The following is a 7,040-nucleotide window of genomic DNA, read 5'->3' on the forward strand; positions in this document are numbered from 1 at the left end:
GAAATTAAAACGAGTTTGGCGTGTGGGGGAAAGAACCAACCCAACACTATGAACTCACATACCTAGTAGGGATCACCCTTGACGATATCCACGACGATCTTTGACAAAACCTTGCTTGATCTTCTCTTTCTCCTCTTCTTCTCCACTCTCAAACCCTTACTCTCACTCTTTAAAATGGAACAAACTGATCTAAAAATCAGTCTAACACAACAAAATAACCAAAAGAATTGGTTAGGGAAAAGACCAAAATACCCTTAAAATTTCCGGACGGATTTCCCTGCCCACTGCCCAACTTCCAAAGGGCATAACTCATTCATACGAACTCGGAATCGAGAAAACTCAGTGGCGTTGGAAAGATCATTGCACGAGCTTCGCAAACATAACTGGAACTACTCCTAATTCATCATGATACAGGAGTTATGACTGCTCAAAGTTAGCCAAAAACTCATATTTTTTTTCCCCATACTTAACCAAATTTTCCAGATTTGAATTCCTTCCAAAAATGATTAAATTTCAAATTCTAAGCCTCTTCATAGTTATTTCACATTGCCGGATGTTACATATAAGTGCTATATTTTTTTACTTTTCATTTTTGTTATACAAAAATTATGAGTCACAGAGAGATTTTAAGTATAACAAATAGGTCTAAGAAAATCTCCCTGGAAAAAGTTGGTCTGAAGTAATGAGTTTATTTAAATTCCAAGAAGTTATAAAGAACAACATCAGACGTTAAAAAAGAGACCAAAAAGCGTCGAACAACAACACTCCCAAGTAAAGTTGAACATCACGTCCATACAAGATCATAATTAACTAAATTCAAATGGACGACATTGGACTTCTTTCTTATGAACCTCCATCAATCTCTTTTTTATTATATAATGCCATATCAAGTATATGCTAAAAATGACCCTAAAAATAATATTATCATAAATGTTTTTTGGTATTGTCTCAAAATAGTCATTACTATTTTTAAGGTTTCATATCACCGGCATCAACTTATTTGGATTAAACCATAGTTATTGTTATGGTTATAGTATGCAGTTACAAAGAATTAATGCAATTATCAACCAAGCAGTAGGTGGCATCTGAATGTTCACAACGGGATATTCTAAGCCAAAATTTTGACATATAACATATTAAAATCTCACAGCATAATTTTGTAAGCACTTGAACTCACAAATATTCAAAAATAATAATAAAGACGACCTTACTTTCCTAACAATCAAGAAGAAAAAGGCATGATGCTTAACATATTTTTCCAAAAGATAGTGTTTCGGGCTGTATCCAAGTTTACAGTTCACAAATTTAATTGAAAGAATCCAAAAGAAAGAGTTATTACTTCTTTATCAAAAAATTAAAAAAACTTTATCAAAAGAATGAGTTATCACTACAGAAACAATGATCTTTAACGGCAATTAATAGCTTCATTGTCGCTAAATATGTATTTTCAGAGGCAATTGGTACTTTATATAAATGTACATAAAGCCTATAGCAACATTGAATCTAATGACAATTAATTAATGTCGGTAAAGGCTGTAGCACTCTTCGTGAACGTGCATATTTATTACCGATAAAAGTTATTTTTGTTATAGTGTATTTTGGGCATTTGTTAGTTTCACGAAAACTTGATATCTTATTTTGCCCAAAAATAAGAGAAGAAGCAATATAACAAATTAGTTAACTTGCGATAAAAGATGTGGACTAATTGTCTCTATACAAATATCCTAGGAATAGTGCAATGGCATACAAAATATTTGTACTTAAGAAAAAACAATTAAAATAATATACTAATTGTGAAAAGCAAGAGATCAATAATTTTGGTTCTTTTAACAAACTTCATTACTGGTTCTGTATTAGTTATCAAATATTTGTTGTTATGTGCTATCAAATATAACACAACCCACAAGCAGTTTTTACGAAAGGTATATGAAGAAAACCTGTAGAAAGGGACAAAAGAGAGGATAAATTTTCAATCATCCTCACTGAAATTTTGAACATAATTTAAAAAAAGTCACCAAAATAGTAAAAAGAAATTGCAATAGATACATGAATCACTATGACTTATAGTAAGAAATTAAGCTTCATGAAATAGGAGGAAGAAAACTTTGAGGAATGAAACACACTTCATAAGAAGATTAATTAATGTATTTGAATTCGGAAAAAAATATACAAATAATAGTGGCAGAAATAAAAGATTTGTTTACTAAAGAATCAAATGTAATGAATTCAACCATCAACCATTTCAGCAGCGTTATGAGTTGTGCACTAAGAGGTCCAAGAGTAGTAATGTCACATTGCAATTGAAATCAATTTTCTTTTTTATATGAAAAAACATGTAGAAAGGGACAAAAAAGAAGATCAATTTTCATTCATCCTTGCTGAAACTTTAACAGAGTTAAAAAAGGGTCACCAAAACAGGAAAAAGAAATTGTCATAGTTACATGAATCACTATGACTTATAGTAAAGATTAAGCTCCATGAAATAGGAGGAAGAAAACTTTCAAGAATGAAACAAACTTCATAAAAACTTAATTAATGTATTTGAATTATTGACTACCCTATAGCGGGGAAAAAACCTACAAATTATAGTGGCAGGAAATTCCTCTATTTATAGACAACATAGGGTAGTGTGAACAAATGTTTAATGTGCCTTGTAGGAAATGTCACAACTCTATGGAAAAGTTACAACCCTTCGGAAAGGTCACAACCTTTTATAAAAGTCACAATTCTTCATAAAAGTCGCACCTCTTCATAAAAGTCACATATTTTCAAAAAAGTCACAACTTTTCATAAAAGTCATAACTTTTCATGAAAAGGGAAGGCTAGTTTTGAAAATAAATAAATTTAAAAGGGAATCCTGGTTTATGGTGGCGCCACGTTGGCAGACCTAGGATTCTCTTTTACATAAATATATGATATATGATATAATGTGTATTTACATTTTTGTCCACAAATATTATTACTTTATAAGGACATTTTCATAATTCAACTTTTAACTTGGGTGCTTCCCACTTTTAATTTAATAATATAATATAATATAATACAATATATATATATATATATATGTATATATATGATGATATGATGAGTAATATTGACAACTTCATCAAATGCATCAGTACCAGTAATAACACCCTAAACATTACTCAGAAGAAGAATGATCATTTTGCAGGTTATAATATGTACAATGGCTGTGAAGACTTTAGGATATACTACAAGCTTTCCCGAGATGGTGATGAATATATAGGATCAGACAATAATCTTCCTACCAACTGTTCACTTATCAGATTGCCGATTCAATCAACTCATGGTGATTTGTTCAACGTGTTAGGTCCCAAAATTCTAGTCGAATGGGAACAGTCTGATGAATGTAATGAATGTCATTATGGTAGAAGTCAATGCCATACTGATAAAGCCAACGAATTTTCTTGTCACAAAGGTAGACATTTCCATATATGTATTTAATTTTCAAGGTTGAGTTAACATTATCCACTGTTTTAGATAATTTTTTTCCTTCCAAAAATTTGGGTAGGGGCAGGGGCAGAGTCATGTGGGAGCAAAAGTGGGGTTAGGGGCGGAGCCATGTGGGGCCAAACTTGTCTCCATTCCAAAAAATTTTAAAAATCTCCTTCTATCATTAATAGATTTTTATGATCTGAAACTCACAAGTGTTGGTGTTGCAGATGTTATCAGAAGTGTTGGTGTTGCAAATGTTAGCACTCAACCAGCCGGAACATCAAAAAGGGGTTGCCTTCCGATAATCTGGTTCATGGTGGACACAGGTATTGGTGTTGCAGATGCTCTCGGTTATCCTTTCATATTAGTAGCGTAGCAATAATCCTGTAGTTTCTTGTTGCTAGATTTCTGTTACTGTCGCTTCTTGTACTTCGATTGTCATATTTTTTGTTGTAGTTATTGTTTAGAATGTTTGTCATGCTTTCTATAGTATTTTGCCGTGATTTCTTCATTTTTGTTATTTCCTTTTCCCAACTGTTTTTTTTTTCTTGTGCCGAGGGTCCATAGGTAGGGTAAGGTCTGCTTACACCTACCTTCCCCAGACACTACTTTGTGGATTACACTGGCTATTATGTTGTTGTTGTAGTCTCTGATGGGGCATGACTTCATTTTTTCCCACAGGTGCAAGTTTGTTTACTGTTGGACTGTTGGTTTTACTCTTCTGCTTCAGAGAAAAGATTTAGCGGTACAAATACATCAGGTTATGGGAATCTAATGTTTAAGATAACCAAAAAATTGAAGAATTCTTACGGAATTATGGATCATACTCTCCAAACAGATACAATTATACAGACATCAAACGAATCACCAATCGCTTCAGAAGCAAACTAGGCCAAGGAGGATTTGGTAAAGTATACAGAGGAAGTTTGTGTAACGGGAGTCAAGTGGCAGTAAAGGTCCTGAATGAACTAAAAGGCAGTGCTGAAGATTTCATTAACGAAGTGGCTCTTATTAGCAGAGCATCACATGTTAACATTGTGAGCCTTGTGGGATTTTGTTTCGAAGGTCACAAAAGAGCTCTTGTATATGAGTTCATGCCAAATGGATCTCTTGAAAAATTTATCTATGAGGAAAAATCAGACAGTGTTCGCCAATTGGGTTGGCCAATATTGTACAAAATTGCACTAGGCATTGCTTGAGGATTGGAGTACTTGCATCGTGGTTGTAACACTTGGATATTGCATTTTGATGTAAAGCCTCATAATATCCTACTTGATGACAACTTTTGTCCTAAAATCTCTAATTTTGGTCTTGCCAAATTGTGCATGAAAAAGGAGAGTATTGTGTCAATGTTAGTTCCACGAGGGACTATCGGTTATATTGCTCCAGAAATTGTTTGTAGAAACTTGGGAGGTGTTTCTCACAAGTCTGATGTGTATAGCTACTGAATGATGGTCTTAGAGATGGTTGGAGGAAGAAAAAATGTTGACGAAGGAGTTGATCGCACGAGTGAAATCTACTTTCCACATTGGCTTTATCAACGACTTGAACTAGACGAAGAGCTTCAATTAATCGGGATAATGAATGAAGAGGAGAAAGAATGTGCAAGAAAGATGGTGATGGTGAGTTTATGGTGCATACAGACTGATCCCTCAAATCGACCATCTATGAGCAAGGTTGTGGAAATGTTAGAAGGGAAACTAGACTCATTGCAAATGCCTCCAAAGCCTTACCTATATTCTCCCTCAAGAACCGAGGTAGATTCATCAGCAGTAGAACTGATCTAGCCATTGCTGCTGGAGTCTGGATGTGTTAGCTGTTATTTGTGTAGTCTTTCTTTGTTATGAGAATTTTTCCAAAAGCTGCTACTTTATGTTTATTTTTTGTCCATGGAAAAAGGTGTTAGGTTTGGTATCCGACGTGCTTATCTGTCCTTGACCGTGGGAAACCTCATGTTTTTCTGAGTGATTTATAGTTAAAAGATCCGTGATTTGCCTAAAGGAATTATGTAACTGTAAAGTATGATCTAATTAGAATGAATATTATCCTTGCATGAAATTAATAGCATTTTGGCAACAATTTGCAGAAGTATTTTGGTGTAATAAATCAAACATCAGTCAACTATCAGGACATGCAAGTATATGCTGGTACTTAACTAGCAAAGAGAATAAAATTTGGTTCAATGGTTCAATCATATCTTTTAATTCATATTGCTATTATCATTAGTCGTCAAGGATGTAAAATTACTAAGTGACAGTTAAAGATTAGAGCCTTAAGATAGTTAAAGAAGCAAAGTCATCCGAGATTCCCAAACAAGGAAGGAATACTAAGAATAGTCGTGAAAGTTTCACATTACGTTATAACCATTAATATATTTCTGTTCAATGATTCAGTTTCCCATGGTATCCGGTTTTGATTCAAAACCAAATGAGTTAGAAGTAATAGCAGGTGACATTCATTGTTTCATTTTTAACATTTGTATGTATAGCTTCCATATCTACAGGTCAAGTGATCAATTTTCGGTGGTCGTGAAAATGATGAGAAGTTGTTGTTTATTTTTGAGTCAATAAGTCAAGTCTTTCTACTGGTGTTAATGTGAACATTTCCTTTTTTTTCTTCACCTTTCTACGTTTGTGTTGCACATTTTCCTTAAGTCTTATAAGATATAGACTTTTAGAGTCACAATTCATAAAACTTCAGATTGGTTTCCTCTTATTGCAGTTAGATTCAACATGGTTTTGGCTTCTTATTTTATTTGTTTCCTTCTGTTTCTTCTCCTGATGTTAGTTCAGGTAAAGGGAAGAAATGATTCAACTTGTCTAAAGTCCTTTTCATGTGGAAATCTTACCGACTTAAGATTTCCTGTCTCTCTTTCGACACAACCTGAGTGTGGAATAATACCCATGTTTGGTTGTGATGCTAAGCTATTTCCGAAAATCCGACTGCTTCCTGAAGGAGATTTGTACTATGCTTTACAGATGCATAAATCATCATTTTGGCTTGCGAACGTGAAGCTTCAAACCACGTTGACGCAACACAAGTGCAAGGCGTTTAACAAAAATTTCTCCCTTCCAAACTCTCCGTCTATTTCTTTCAATATGCTTAATATGAACAACTTCTTCAAATGCATCAGTAGCAGTAGCAGTAATAATGCCCTTAACGTTACGCAGAAGAAGAACAGGCATTTTGCTGGTTATAAAATGTACAATGGCTGTGAAGGCTTTAGCATATACTACAAAATTTCACCAGATGATGATGAATACATAGGAGCAGACAATCTTCCTACCAATTGTTCACTAATCAAATTGCCAATTCACTTAAAAATAGGTGATTTGTTCGACGTGCTAGGTCCCGAAATTCTAGTAGAATGGAAACTGTCTGATGAATGTAATGAATGTCATTTTGGTGGAGGTCAATGCCAGACTGATAAAACCAACAACTTTTCTTGTCCCAAAGGTAGACATCTCCATATATGTACTTAATTTTCAAGGTCAAGTTAACATTATCTCCAGTTTTAGATAGTTTTTTTTTTCTTTATAAAATTGAGGTAGGGGGAGGGGCGGGGCCATGTGGGAGCAAAGTGG

The 7,040-nt window shown here is 34.1% G+C and overlaps 2 pseudogenes; both read left to right on the forward strand.

Moving 5' to 3' along the window:
- Positions 1 to 3,084: 3,084 nt before the first annotated feature.
- On the forward strand, positions 3,085 to 5,577 carry LOC102580593 (probable receptor-like protein kinase At5g39030; annotated as a pseudogene).
- A 73-nt stretch (positions 5,578 to 5,650) lies between these two features.
- The window catches only part of LOC107060005 (probable receptor-like protein kinase At5g39030), an 8,085-nt pseudogene continuing 6,695 nt past the window's right edge, over positions 5,651 to 7,040 (forward strand).

This window comes from Solanum tuberosum, unplaced genomic scaffold (assembly GCF_000226075.1).
Source record: "Solanum tuberosum cultivar DM 1-3 516 R44 unplaced genomic scaffold, SolTub_3.0 scf00051, whole genome shotgun sequence".
NCBI lineage: Eukaryota > Viridiplantae > Streptophyta > Magnoliopsida > Solanales > Solanaceae > Solanum > Solanum tuberosum.